This window comes from Manis pentadactyla, chromosome 11, assembly GCF_030020395.1.
Source record: "Manis pentadactyla isolate mManPen7 chromosome 11, mManPen7.hap1, whole genome shotgun sequence".
Lineage (NCBI taxonomy): Eukaryota > Metazoa > Chordata > Mammalia > Pholidota > Manidae > Manis > Manis pentadactyla.
Window position 1 is genome coordinate 37325979 of NC_080029.1, and position 15365 is coordinate 37341343.

Sequence of the window (15365 nt, forward strand, 5' to 3'; positions counted from 1 at the left end):
TCAGCTTCATTACATTAAGTATATCATGCCACTCCCTTCTTTCCTGTAAGGTTACTGTTGAGAAATATGATGGTATCCTGATGGGTTTTCCTTTGTATGTGATCTTTTTTCTCTCTCTAGATGTTTTTAAAAATCTGTTTTTATCATTGATCTTTTACATTTTAATTATTATATGTCTTGATGTTGTCTTCCTTGGGTCCCTTGTGTTGGGAGATCTGTGCACCTCCATGGCCTGAGAGACTATCTCCTTCCCCAGATTGGGAAAGTTTTCATCAATTACCTCCTCAATGACACTTTCTATCCCTTTTCCTCTGTCTTCTTCTTCTCGTATCCCTATAATGTGAATATTGTTCCATTTGGATTGGTCACACAGTTCTCTTGATATTCTTTCATTCCTAGAGATCCTTTTTTCTCTCTGTGCCTCAGCTTCTTTGTATTGCTCTTCTCTAATTTCTATTCCATTTACTGTCTCTCGTACTCCATCTAATCTGCTTTTAAATCCCTCCACTGTATGTCTCATTTCAGATATGGAATTTCTTAATGAGTTATTCTCCATCTTAAATTCATCCCTGAGTTCTCAAAAATTTTTCTGTTCCTCCATGAGCATGTTTATGATTTTTATTTTGAACTCTCTTTCAGGAGGATTGGTGAGTTCAGTTTCATTTGGTTCTTTTTCTGGGGTTTGTGGGATTTTGGTCTGAACCAGGTTCTTTTGACATTTCATTATTTCTATGTAGTGCCCTGTGGTGTCCAGAAGACCTAGTCTCTGGAGCTGCTCAGCCCCTAGAGTGAGGCTGGAGGTCGTAAGGGAATGGCACTGTGCCTGGGGGGAGGAAAGAGCGTTTCCAGCTTCCTGGCTGCAGTGCCTGTCTCCAGTATCAGAGCCAGCGGGCCGAGCACACAGGTATAAGCCTCTATGCTTTGTGTCTCTAGCTGATGTAGGCAGGGCCTCCCTCTGGCTGGCCAGATGCCAGCGCAGTGACTGCTGCTTTGTGAGCTGGTGCCGGCAGGCCAGAACGAAAGTGCAGCAGGTTGTGTATCATAGCGGGGGGCCTCGGAGCAGAGTCATCAGCCAGGGGGATGGAGCGCCTGAAGCTCCCCAAAGTTCTGAACCTGCTGGGCAGAGTGTACCCAGACAGACATGTCCACCTATCCCTTCTCCCATACAGCAAGCTCCATGAAAACCCTGCCTCTTCAGCAGCCCTCTCACTGCTAGGAAGCCTTTCAGACTGCAGAGCTTTCCTTTGTCCCAGAGCAGCCGGATATGGATCCCTGTCCTCCACAAATGGCCTGAATCTCAGTCTCTCAAGCACTCCGCCTGTCCCAGCTCCCCAACCCCACAGACCTTCAGGGCACCACACAATGTAGGTTTGTGCTCACAAAGCAGATCTCCAGGGCTGGCTGTTCAGCAGTTCTAGGCTTCCACCCCCTCCGTGCTCCATTTCTCTTCCACCCGCCGGTGAGCTGGGTTGAGGGAAGGGTTGGGTCCCACCGGATCAAGGTTTTTGTACATTACCTTGTTTCATGAGGTCTGCTCTGTTCATGAGGTCTGTATGCAGTCTGGTGCAGCCTTCTTTCCTGTTGCTGTTTTTTTTTCTTTTACATATTTATTGTCTTTTATTGTCATACACACTTCCATGGGCAGCCATTCTATTCTATTTTTTTTTCTCTTGATCTGTTATATTTTCAATCTTTTTTTTTTTTGAGAGGGCATCTCTCATATTTATTGATCAAATGGTTGTTAAGAACAATAGAATTCTGTATAAGGGAGTCAATGCTCAATGCACAATCATTAATCCATCCCAAGCCTAATTCTCATCAGTCTCCAATCTTCTGAAGCATAACGAACAAGTTCTTACATGGTGAACAAATTCTTACATAGTGAATAAGTTCTTACATGGTGAACAGTACAAGGGCAGTCATCACAGAAACTTTCGGTTTTGATCACGCATTATGAACTATAAACAATCAGGTCAAAAATGAATATTCATTTGATTTTTATACTTGATTTATATGTGGATCCTATATTTCTCCCTTTATTATTATTATTATTATTATTTTTAATAAAATGCTGAAGTGGTAGGTAGATGTAAGATAAAGGTAGAAAACTTAGTTTAGTGTTGTAAGAGAGCAAATGTAGATGATCAGGTGTGTGCCTGTAGACTATGTGTTAATCCAAGTTAGACAAGGGCAATAAAACATCCACGGATGCAGAAGATTTCTCTCAAAACAGGGGGGGTGAGGTTCTAAGCCTCACCTCTGTTGATCCCCAATTTCTCACCTGATGGCCCCCCTGCGACTGTGCCTATCTTAGGTTGTTCCTCCATTGAGGAATCTTACCTGTCTCTGGCTTCCTGTTGCTGTTTTAAGGTTAGTTGCATTAACTATATTTTCCTACTATATGTGGTTTGGGGAGGAGTTCTCTGTCTTACCTCTCATGCTGCCATCTTGAATCCTCTCTCCTTTTACAAGACACTCTTAAGAGAAATTAAAGAGGATACTAATGAATGGAAATTCATCCCATGCTCTTGGGTAGGAAGAATTAATATTGTCAAAATGGCCATTCCACCTAAAGCAATCTACAGATTCAGTGCAATCCCTATCAAAATACCAATAGAATTCTTCAACGAACTGGAACAAATAGTTCTAAAACTCATATGGAATCACAAAAGACCACAAATAGCCAAAGCAATCCTGAGAAGGAAGAATAAAGCAAAGGGTATCTTGCTTCCCAATTTCAAGCTCTACTACAAAGCCATAGTAGATCCATGGTAATTAAGACAATTTGGTACTGGCACAAGAATAGACCCATATGCCAGTGGCACAGAATAGAGAATTCAGATATTAACCAAGCATATATGGTCAATAAAAATATGATAAAGGATCCATGGATATACAATGGGGAAATGATGGCCTCTTCAACAGCTGGTGTTGGCAAAACTGGACAGCTACACGTAAGAGAATGAAACTATGATTACTGTCTAACTCCATACACAAAAGTAAACTCGAAATGGATAAAAGACTTGAATGTAAGTCATGAAACCATAAAACTCTTAGAAGGCAAAAATCTCTTGGACATAAACATGAGCAACTTCTTCATTAACATATCTCCCCAGGCAAGGGAAACAAAAGCAAAAATGAACAAGTGGGACTATATCAAGCTGAAAAGCTTCTGTACAGCAAAGGACACCATCAATAGAACAAAAAGGTATCCTAAAGTATGGGAGAATATATTCATAAATGACATATCCAATAAGAGGTTGATATCCAAAATATATAAAGAGCTCATGCACCTCAACAAACAAAAAGCAAATAACCCAATTAAAAAATGGGCAGAGGATCTGAACAAACACTTCTCCAAAGAAGAAATTCAGATGGCCAACAGGCACATGAAAAGATGCTCCACATCACTAATCATCAGAGAAATGCAAATTAAAACCACAATGAGATATCACCTCGCATCAGTTAGGATGGCCAACATCCAAAAGACAAACAACAACAAATATTGGTGAGGATGTAGAGAAAGGGGAACCCTCCAACACTGCTGGTGGTAATGTAAATTAGTTCAACCATTGTGGAAAGTATTATGGAGGCCCCTAAAAAAACTCAGAATAGAAATACCATTTGACCCAGGAATTTCACTCCTAGGAATTTACCCTAAGAATGCAGCAGCCCAGTTTGAAAGAGACAGATGCACCCCTATGTTTATCACAGCACTATTTACAACAGCCAAGATATGGAAGCAACCTTAGTGTCCATTAGTAGATGAATGGATAAAGAAGATGTGGTACATATACATACTGGAATATTATTCAGCCATAAGAAGAAAGCAAATCCTATTTGTCACAACATGGATGGAGCTAGAGGGTATTATGCTCAGTGAAATAAGCCAGGCAGAGAAAGACAAATATCAAATGATTTCACTCATCTGTGGAGTCTAAGAACAAAGCAAAAACTGAAGGAACAAAATAGCAGCCAACTCACAGAACCCAAGAATGGACTAACAGTTACCAAAGGGAAAGGGACTGGGGAGGATGGGTGGGCAGGGAGGGATAAGGGGGAAAAAAGGGCATTATGATTGGCACACATAATGTAGGGGGGGGTCACGGGGAAGGCAGTACAGCACAGAGAAGTCAAGTAGTGATTCTATAGCATCTTACTATGCTGATGAACAGTGACTGCAATGCGGTATGTGGTGAAGACTGGATAATAGGAGTAATCTAGTAACTGCAATGTTGCTCATGTAAGTGTATATTAATGATACCAAAATAAAAATATACAATAAATAAATAAATAAATTTACAGATGTATCCTTCCATTTCCTCTCCCTTGTCTTTGTGGATTATTGTCATATATTTCACAATACATTATTTTGTCTTTCATTTAAATAATCAATTACCTTTAAACAATTAAATGAGAAAAAAAGTGAGAAATAAAATGAGAAAAAAAGATACCCCTTTGTAAAGATCCAAATTTCCACACTATATTTTATTCCTTCAAGTGTGCTGGTGATATATTCTCTCAGCCTTCATGTGAAAATGTATTATGCCTTCGAATTTTGAGTGATTTTTTTTGCCAAATATGGACATCGCAGGGTACAAACTCTGGAGGGTGTTGAGTATTTGCTAATAGGCAATTAATTTAGCTGGACTCAGATTCCACACTCTGTCTTCTCCGTGCTTGTCGGCAGCAGTAGTCTCTGCTTAGATCTTGCTTCAGTTGTGCTGTTTAGAGTCTTCCTCATGAACAGAGGTCAAAAAAGAAGTCAATGATTTAGGCAGAACCTATATGGAGAATTCACCACTCTGCCTCTGTGGTTATCTCCTTTCCAAGTTTTTTCCTTCCACTTTTCAGTAATTCTGACTGCCCCAAATACTAGATTTTTGCTTGAATACTAGTTGCTCCACTCAGCAAGAATTTAGGAGTACCCACAGGAGAAAACCCATAAAAATTGCAGATGTATTCCAGTGACTTTCCCTTATTTTAACAGTTGACTTCTCTGTAGTTTCTAGCAGCTTTTAGCCACTCTCTAGTACCTGGAAGTAAATATTAAGCATACTATATCTAGGGATGAAAATTTATATCCATGGGAGGGTTGGTCCAATGCAAAATACTCTATCTTTACCAGAATAATAATATGGATAATTAAAAATTATAACTATTTTCTTTGAGTCTTTCAAATGTGAGGTACTGAGACTACATATACCAGTTTTGATTATAAATAGAAGATATTAACCATACATGAACATGCATCCATTATTTTCTGGAAATGTAGTAAGAAACATGGTTTCTCATAATTCTCTTTTTTACATTAAGGTATCATTGATATACACTCTCATGAAAGCTTCACATGAAAAGCATTGTGGTTACTATATTCACCCATATTATCAAGTACCCCCCACACACCATTGCAGTCACTGTCCATCAGCGTAGTAAGATGCCACAGAGTCACTACTTGTCTTCTCTGTGTTACACTCTCTTCCCCGTGACACCCCCCCCCAAATCATGTGTGTGAATCATAATGCCTCCCAATCCCCTTCTCCCTCCCTCCACACACTTCGTCTCCCATCCTTCCTCTTTGGTAACTGCTAGTCCCTTCTTGGAGTGTGTGAGTCTGTTGCTGTTTTGTTCCTTCAGTTTTGCTTCGTTGTTATACTCCACAAATGAGGGAAATCATTTGGTACTTGTCTTTCTTCACCTGGCTTATTTCACTGAGCATAATATCCCCTAGTTCCATCCATGTTGCAAATGGTAGGATTTGTTTTCTTCTCATTGCTGAATAATATTCCACTGTGTACATGTACCACTTCTTCTTTATCTATTCATCTACTGATGGACGCTTAGGTTGCTTCCATATCTTGGCTATTGTAAATAGTGCTGCAATAAGCATAGGGGTGCATATGTCTTTTTGAATCTGGGATCTTGTTTTCTGGGGGTAAATTCCTAGGAGTGGAATTCCTGGGTCAAGTGGTATTTCTACTTTTAGTTTTTTGAGGAAACTCCATATTGCTTTCCACAATGATTGAACTAGTTTACATTCCTACTAGCAGTGTAGGAGTGTTCCCTTTTCTCTGCATCTTTGCCAGCATTTGTTGTTCCTAGTCTTTTCTATGTTGTCCATCCTAACTGGTGTGAAGTGATATCTCATTTCTTGATCTGTATTGCAAGACTGTCCTCTGTTCTAACATTTTGTCAAAGCAGTCAAGTGCAAATTCTTTCACCCATGAGTCATCCTTCTCATCAAATGCCTTATAAAGTAGCTTACTTATTTTCTCCATTTGTTAGATAAAGGAGAATTTCCCACTGCCTTCCAGAACAGATCTATTTTATTAGTTTTATATGTTAGGCTAGCATACATGATTTTGTTTAAAGCATGTGTGTCATTGTTGAAGAAAGATTGTGTAAATCTTATTCTAGATAATCTCTAACAGTCTCTAAAATTCAGTAACTTACTATATTTTAGTTTGAGTACAGAAGAGTAGTGTGTGTATATATATATAATCTTTGGCATAGAAATGCCTCCTCGTAGATAATCTTCAAAGTGCTGTCTACTTGATAGCAGGTGGAATCACTTATCAACAAAATAACCCTCTGGTTTCTTTCTATTTGAACTCATTCAAGGATCCATAAATGCAAAACTCCATTACTAATTATTTTGCCATCAATATTGCTAGTTTGTACTATTTGACATTTTCATAATAGTAATCAAGCTAAAAGACAATAAGACAATTTGTGCTGCGAATTGATGTTCACAGCAAATGTTACTTAAGTTTAAAGGCAGGTGTGCAGCTGTACATTCAACTAAGACCTTCATAATGGTTCAGAGCTATAACTGTACTAACATCCTAGAATCAGACAAATGTACAAAAGATTGTCATTATCTAAGTGTTTATGCAACCTTTTCTCTGATTTATTACAAGTTACAGAGTTCTTAACATCTGGACATTCCTACTTACCAGGAAGGTGGAAACTTACATTTTAATTGTGGTAAGGTATTCATTAATCATCTGCTATTATCTTAATCAAGAGGAATAAATACTGTAATGAACATTCACTTAACGCCTCCATTGAACCAAGATGATGTTTAAATGAAAAAGAATACACTGATATAAGTCAGAGTGTTCCCTCCCTCCTGGTGTCCTTATTAATTTACTGAATGCACTCTGAAGGCTTTACTGGTATCGGAAAAGTACTAGTTGCTCTTTTTAGTGTGTTAACTGAGAGCACAATGTCTAGTCTCTGGAGCACATGCCAAAGTTCTTATAATACCTGATCTAAAATACTGGTAGGTTCCCCCTCCTATCTTGTAAGCTTCTTGGAGATTCCAACCATGTCATATTATTAATTTTTGTAATTCTGTCAGTGCCTAACATATTGCTTTGCATCTTTGCAGGTGCTCAGCAAATGTTTATTGAATAAATCCATCTTTGTTTAGGAAACTTCTCCATAAGTGAAGTTGTTCAGGTAACAGTAAACACTAAGGACCTGATAATTTGTTCAGGATTTTGTTCTAATTGACATCTTTATTTCTATTACTAATGCAATAATTTAAACCTATGAAGTTATGCTATTTCATTGATTAAAGCCTTCTCTCCTGTCTTCAGTTTCCAAACTGTAAAATGAGGGAGACGTCTTCCAGTGATGCTTGATAACCAACTGAATGGCTGTGTTACCCACAGTATGTCAAATACAAATACAAAGTATTAGCAATTTATTAGAGTTGTAAAAGTCCTATGAGTAGTCAGGATATTGAATTCTATAATCATATTGCAAAAAATAAGATATGCTAGCTGAAACAAAAGATTCTTCTGTCATAAGGATAATCACAAATAATCACAGGCAAATGCATTCAAGTCTACATTTTTCATTTAAAACTGCAGTCCGTTGCTTCGTACATGTCAATCTTGCTCTTTACAGCATATCAGAAATAGCTTATTTTAAAAATGCAAAATAGCTATTCCTGGTAGCTAGCTTGATGGTGATAAAAAGTATAGTTTTTAGAATTTAAACTAACAAGAAGTTAGAATGGCAAAAGCATAGACCAAGAAGGGAGAAACTCTTAGTGTGTTTTATTATTAGTGACTGGATTGGGGTGGCTACAGCAGACACTGTGATAGAAAACAAGGCAAGAAAGGTCACTGTGGTCAGTCTGAGGAGGGCCTTGAATCCAAGAGCAACTGCAATACATATTATGGTCAATAGGAAGCCTTGATGCTGTCTGAGCAGGGATCTAGTTGCTATTGTCACCACATTTGGAAGGCTGGTCTCATAATGATGTGAAGCACAGATGAGGTGGCAAGGGAGTAATCCTTACTCTCACAGAATATAGAATTAAATAAATACTTTATATTTTATTTTGTTACTATGAAATATGAATTCAAGAGTAAAATACAATAAGTATACAGTTTAAAGAATAAACAACTTTTTAAATTTTTAAATATTTTTTCACTACCTCTTATTTATTTATTTATTTTTTAGTTTTCTTGTCCTTGACCTCTATATATAAGGGACTCATACTCTAAGCACTTTTCTGTGATTGCTTTTTCTCAGCATTTGTGAGATTCTCATCCCTATTCATGCCTATTGTGTAGTTCATCCCTTTTCACTACAGCATAGTATTCCATTGTTTGACTATAGCACAGCTTTATCCTTTGATCATGTTTCAAGTTTTATTTGCTATTATGAATAGTTCAGCTAAGAAACTCTGGCATATGCCTACCATGTGTACTATTTTAGAGAAAAGATATTTCCCTAGGGTAAATATCTATGAGTGGAATAGATAGTTCATTACAAATGGTATTTTCAACTTAGAAGGCGATATTACATTGTTACCCAAAGTCACTATTAAATTCACAGTCCCTTCAGGAGTGTATGAGAGTTTCTATGGTTCCACTTCCTCACCAACATAAAATATTTACTACTTTTTAAGTTTTTGCCAATCTGGTAGTATGAAATGATATCATGCTGGTTTTAGCTTGTATTTCCCTGATCACTAGTGAGGTTAAGAATCTTTCTATATATTTATTGGCCATACATGCTCCCCCTTCTGTGGAATGTCTAATCATTTTGTTTGCCCACTTTCCAGTTGTTTGTATTTTTTTATTGACCTGCAGGTCACCTCTGTCTTATGTCAGGTTTCCACTTATCCATGGGTCTGTTTCTAGTCTCTGTTGTGGAGAATTAATTTTTCACTTATTTGAATATTTAAGACTGGTCAGCTAAAAGACTATTTTTCAATGAAATCTTGATTGAGGGAATTTACAAGGAATTTTTTGTTTTAATTTACAAGAAATTCTTAAAAATACTCAGTAATCACTTAGGATTAGTATGCCACCAGAGGGAGCCCAAAGAGGTCCATAAATGCACAGCACAGCATTCAAGCATACACAGAGTGGGGAAGTCTAGCTTTACCAAACACTTTTCACTATTACTTAACATTAAGATCTCAGGGCTCAGGAGCATTTTGCAGTATGACTCACCCTCACCTTTCCATCTATTTTTTTACTATTTTTGTTTCATTTTCCCATATCACTATGGCACAGTAAGATACATCATGAGATGAAATAATAGCTGATATTATTCCTAGGACTTTTAATGGCCTGCCTGATTCTCTTTTCTTAGAGTGCTCCCTGCCACTGCAATCCTGACCCTTCCCTGGACTCTGGGACCACTCCTGAAAGTGGGAAGTGTAGTGCATGAGCTCTACAAAGTTCACTTCCTACAAATTAAGCTTGTCCCGTTATAATCTTGTTGGCCAGGACTAGTAATAAGGTTTTGTTACCTCGTAAGCCCTCATTGTAAGTAACAAGGTTTGTGTTGTGTTATCAACCAGGTTCACATCTGAAAAGCCATAGTTCCTCTATGACTGTGTTCCTACAAGAGACCGAAGTCCTGTCCTGAAACCCAAGCCAGTGATGTGGACCCTGTACTTTGTTTCTCAAGGCACTAACAGCTAGGACTCCAGACTGACTTCCTTAGCTAAAGGGCTTGTTTCCACACTGCTTTCTGGGACAGAGGCTGACCCTAGAATATGGAGAGGTTACAAGCCAAGTCCCTTGGCCACTTCTCTCTTTATGTTGGTTGCTAGGAATCTGAAAAATGATTTTTTTTTATTACTGTAGCTTTGCTTTAGCAGGAATTGAGCAAAATGTTTCTTGATATATTTTAATCTATTTATTGAACCAATGAACCACTTTGCTATCCACTTTGGAATATGGTATTATAAAACATTGACAGAATCCTTGCCATCAGGAGCTTATAGTCAAGCAGGAGTGCAAGACATCAAACAAGTTGTAACTGGGAAAGTGCTATAAAAGGGTAAGACTCAAAGCAAGCTTACAACAGGAAGACAACTTCAGCTAGTTAACATTTGTTACTGGATATTTGACTTTTAGCATTTTTGTTGTTTTGGTTTGACAATCTCATTTTACTTCAAGTTAATGCAAATTCTTTAAGCTGTAGGCAATGATGTGTTTGTTCATATAATCACACAGTCACTTTCATGTATCCCTCCTTTCACAAAGAATTTGAACTGATGTATCATGGGGGTATTTCCTAGAATTTCTAGCTGGGGTTTCACTGATTCAACTACTTACCTAACAAGTGGATTCTAAGTGTTATAGAAGCTGGTTCAATGTGAAAGAAGGGAACATGACAGTGAGAGCTAGTGCAAACCCTTAGCCAGTCTAGAAAGAAGGGAAGAAAGAAAAGAGGATTATTTGCCTACAGAAACTAGGCAAGTGATACACATGTTGAACCAGGTAAAGCCAGGTCGTGGAGAACTGGAAAGGGCCTTCTCCAGCAAATATCTGCCATGCAGGAATGAGGGCCCAGTGTTGCCAGAGCATCCCAATTTACAACAGAAACTGGAATTTAGGTTTTTATATGAAATTCTTGATTTTTAATATCAATGTAAATATTTTTATGTCAACTTATTTTTTTTATTAAAGTGTCATTGATATACAATCTTACGATGGTTTCAAATAAACAACACTGTGGTTCAACATTCACCCGTATTATCAAGTCCTCACTGCCTCCAGTGCGGTCACTGTCCACCAATGTAGTAAGATGTTACAGAATCAATTAAATTTTTTAAAAATTGTACAAGGTGGACAAAACACCTCTGCCTTTTTATGACCTTTAATTTAGACTGTGTTGTACAATGCCTTTCCAACTGTGGGCTCATCAAGTAGAGCCAATTAGATTTAGTTCTCTCTCACATTTTACCCATCTCTCCCTCCATTCCACCACCAACCTCCAGTCCCACCCCCATTCACTAGTTTCTAGTACCATAAAGTGATCTAGTTGAGAGAAGCAGGTCAAACGGCATTTCTGTCCCTTGTCCCCAGAGAAATTTTCTTTACAGAAGAATAGGAGCAGGTAGGGTAGTTGAAATGCAAAGCTTTCTTGAATTTCCCTTTTCTTCTCCTGAGGTGGTCTGCAGACTAAAAAGTTTAAAGGACATTATCCCAGAATTCTTTCCTTTCTAGAGAATGGTGCACCCAGAAGAGAGTACTTAATGGAGCTTTTTACTGCTGCCAAATCACTGCTGCTTCTGTGATACCATCATACTGTACAACTCCCTGTCTGTTTTTGTGCCGGCCCACGCCAGTGATACACACAGTAATGACGCTGGGGTTCTTGTTTGCAGAGTCGAAGAATGAACTAGCAAACACCCAAAGTAGGAGAGCCACGGCAGAGGCTTTTATTTAGAAATAAAGTGAGAGAAAAGAGCTCCTGGCTCATGCCAGGAGGCGACAACAGAGCCCAGAGTGGTGCGTTGTCTAAGGGATTTATAGGCAGTTGAAGATTTTCGGGAACTGAGGGCTTAGGGTGTGGACTTGTACCACCTGCCCTGCCCTCAAGGTGGGCTGGGTTGTTGTCTTTTGCTAGGGCTGTTTACAGTGAAGTCACAGGTTATGGTGAGCTACACTTGCGGAACACTCAAACATTCCAGGCCAGGTTGCTTCTGGCCTTTTGACCTTTAACTGATCTCACTGAAGATGTCTATATTCCTAGTCTGGTATCTTTACCCTAGAGAATTAGTGTCACCTTGACTTTGCATAATGCTGAACACAGAGTTTCAATAGGGACTTTACATTGTTACATTGCTTTGACTGTAAATATCCTGCCTTGCTTTTTCCGTAGGCCCTCACCCTATTCTGACTATAGCCATGGTCCCTGTCTCAGTAACAAAGAAACTGCTTCCAAGTGTGTATCAGCTGTCCCTGCAGCTGTTTCAATATCAAGGGACAATGCTCTACCTTCAGGCAAGTGGGTATTCAAATTTTAAGACTGTAAATTCTCTTGGAAGACTAAATCCACTCTTTAGAGATTTTTGTCCACTCATTAGTAATACTAATGCAGATACAATCATAAAAAAATTTGATTACTCAAGATGCAAAATCAACTTGATATTTTGTAGCAATCCTGCATAAGTCTAGTATAGATAGAACACAACTGTTTTTCAAATTGTGTTTTCTTATTAGTCTTAAATCAACTCGACTATTACTAGAATTTCACATTTCCTGTTGTTTTTTAAAAGCCTATTACATACAATTCTGAATATAAGCAATTTTAGCAAAAAAGCAAAAAGACCTGAAGTATGTGTGCCTCTTCCCAAGCTGCTTGCCCTCAGATCCACTCCTTGCCCTTTCCCTTCTCTGCTCTTTAATGCAAGAACCTACTTTTTCCCAAATTCCCTTGCCCTGTGACTCCCCCAATAGGTTTGGTCATTGAGAAGGACTGGTGGGCGGTTAGAAGAGGGGAAGAAGGGGAAAGGCATCGATTTCTCCCCTCTCTCTGGCAGTGGTTGTCTCCTTGGGAGCTCCAACTCTCACGGACAGCTTCTCCCTCCAGGTTCTGCTCCTACCCGACAGGCCCGCCCTGGCCCCAGCTCCCAGGCCCTGAAAACACCAACTCCTCCCTCTGTCCCGGCAGCACGCTAGAGGTGGTAGGGGCTTCTTGCTGTGTTATCTCTGAGTTGTTCTGCTGTGCTCCTGCGCTGCAGCTTCAGCTGTTCAATCACCTGTGTAACCAATTCCCTGCATTACACTCTTTCTTGCAGACAGTAATTTCTATTTTTCTGCCGAGCTCCTCACTGATAAAAACATAGTTGAGCTCTTTGTAAAATACTCTTCCAAACTTTCTAGTGTATGTCATTAATCCAGTCTGTAGACTAGCATGTCAGTTTAATCTGTGACCAAACATGCCCATATTTAGTCATATTTCCTACCTCCAATAGCTATCATCCAGTTTTTATCATCCTGGTCTGATGTCAGAGAATTCAATTTGGCAATTGCATCTTGAGTTAACTACATTGATTTCCTTTCAAAATTTCTTGGGAAGACACAAGTTAAGCATTCAGCCATAAACCTGTATTTCAGCCAAATTAAAATATGATTTGGGAATTAAAAAAGGTTTTATTTAGCCTCAAAAACGATGTGTATTGCTTCTTTATAGAAGACTTCAAGGGGAAAAGCTCTTGTAGGTTTTAAAAATCTTTATATTTACATCACTTCCTCCCAACACCTTATTTCAAATCTACACAAAAAGGGAAATAATAGTATAATAAATCTACATATAATCTTTGCCTGAATCACCACTTTGCCAATATGCTTTTTGCCAATATGCTTTGTCTTTCTTTCTGAACCATTTGAAAATAAATTGGAGGCATTGTGACATTTCACTGCTAAATATTTCAGGATGTATTTATTCTTCTACATAACAACAATACCATACTTATGCTCTAGAAATTTAATAATATAGTACATTATAGTTTTCTCAATTGTCCAAAAAATATTGTTGATAGATTTTTCCCCAATAAATCTTTTAAGAAAAGAAATATTATGTTAATATAGTCAACTGGATGACATAAAGGAATGAACAAATTAGTCAGATCTTATTTCATTACTTATTTGTATATCCAATGAGGAGGCAGATAAGAGTTAAATCATTTAATTTTGATTCTCTTAGAAAATTTTGACTAAAAGTCTAAAAGTCAAGGTGTATTTGATTATTCATTTAACTTTTGTTAATAAAATAAAACCAAAATAAAAAACAAAAAAAATTGTGTTTTTCTTTATTACTTCCCTTATCCTTTCTATTTAGGATGTTGACCTGACATTGATTTACTAAATAGAAATTTAATAGTTGATAAACCCTACTTTTTAATATTTTCTTGTGTCAGTGAACAAGGTTCCTTTTCTTCAGGGACATTAGATATGTTTCCCCTGTAACATGGCTCAGTATTAATTTCCTATCCCCTTATTTGTATGCCTGCCAAAATATGAAGACTACAAAGATTGGAAATATCATTTGAACCCTTGTTTGAATTCCTTGAGCTCTTCTAATTCAAACCACAAGTGCTAGTCTTTGCACAATGACAGTTCTCTAGATTATGTGCTAAAGTGAGTTTTTAGATATAGCCTATCCTTGCTCTGCCCAAATCTTCTAGCTCATAGGCTTGCCGTATAGTTTTATTTATGCTTCCAACCTTTTGTATGAAATTCTGTGGAACAAAATTTTAAGCAGCAAGTGCCAAATTTTGAACCTGAATAATAAACAATCCTCCAAAAATGAATGCAAAATCCAGCACCAAAGGCATGCAAAAATTTAGTTCTCATTTTCTTTCTACTATTTAGTCTTAAATCTTTTTTTTTTTTAATAATGGAAGGAAAACCACATGTAAATAAATGTAAGATCCTAAGTTATTTGACTTTCAATTTTCTAAGGCAATGGTTTCCAAAGTCTGGTTTGTGTCCTTCAGTGATACACAAGACAATCGACTGAGATATGGAAAGACACTATTAAATAAATGCCTATTTATATTATTATTTTATCCTTAAAATGTACTGCATAATGTATACTACGTATTTGTACATATAACTTATAAACAAATAATAGCACATAAAGTTTGGAAATCACTCTTTTAAAGTTGTAACACTTTGATTTAGTACATTTTGTTCATATTTTGAGAATGCTGTGGGAATAACTTTGTCAAAAGGAACAAACTGGAAGGCACAGCTATATATAAAACATTAAATTACTGCATTTGCACTGCTAACTTTTAAAACAGTCATTATATGCTAACACAATACAGTCCTATGAATATGCTAAAATAATCTTATTTAATTTTTTTTGCAAAGTGTAAAGATAATTATAGAGAATTTAAAAATGATATGAAAATAAAGAGGAAAAAACCATGATACAACCACTGCTGTCATTTTATAAATTTTCCTCTAACCTGTTTTTTACATAAATGAAACTATATGAATGAATAAATCCCCTGAATTTTACACTTGTTGTAAATACATAAATTCATAAATATAAAATATATTTAAATATGTGATTCATAAATATAAATT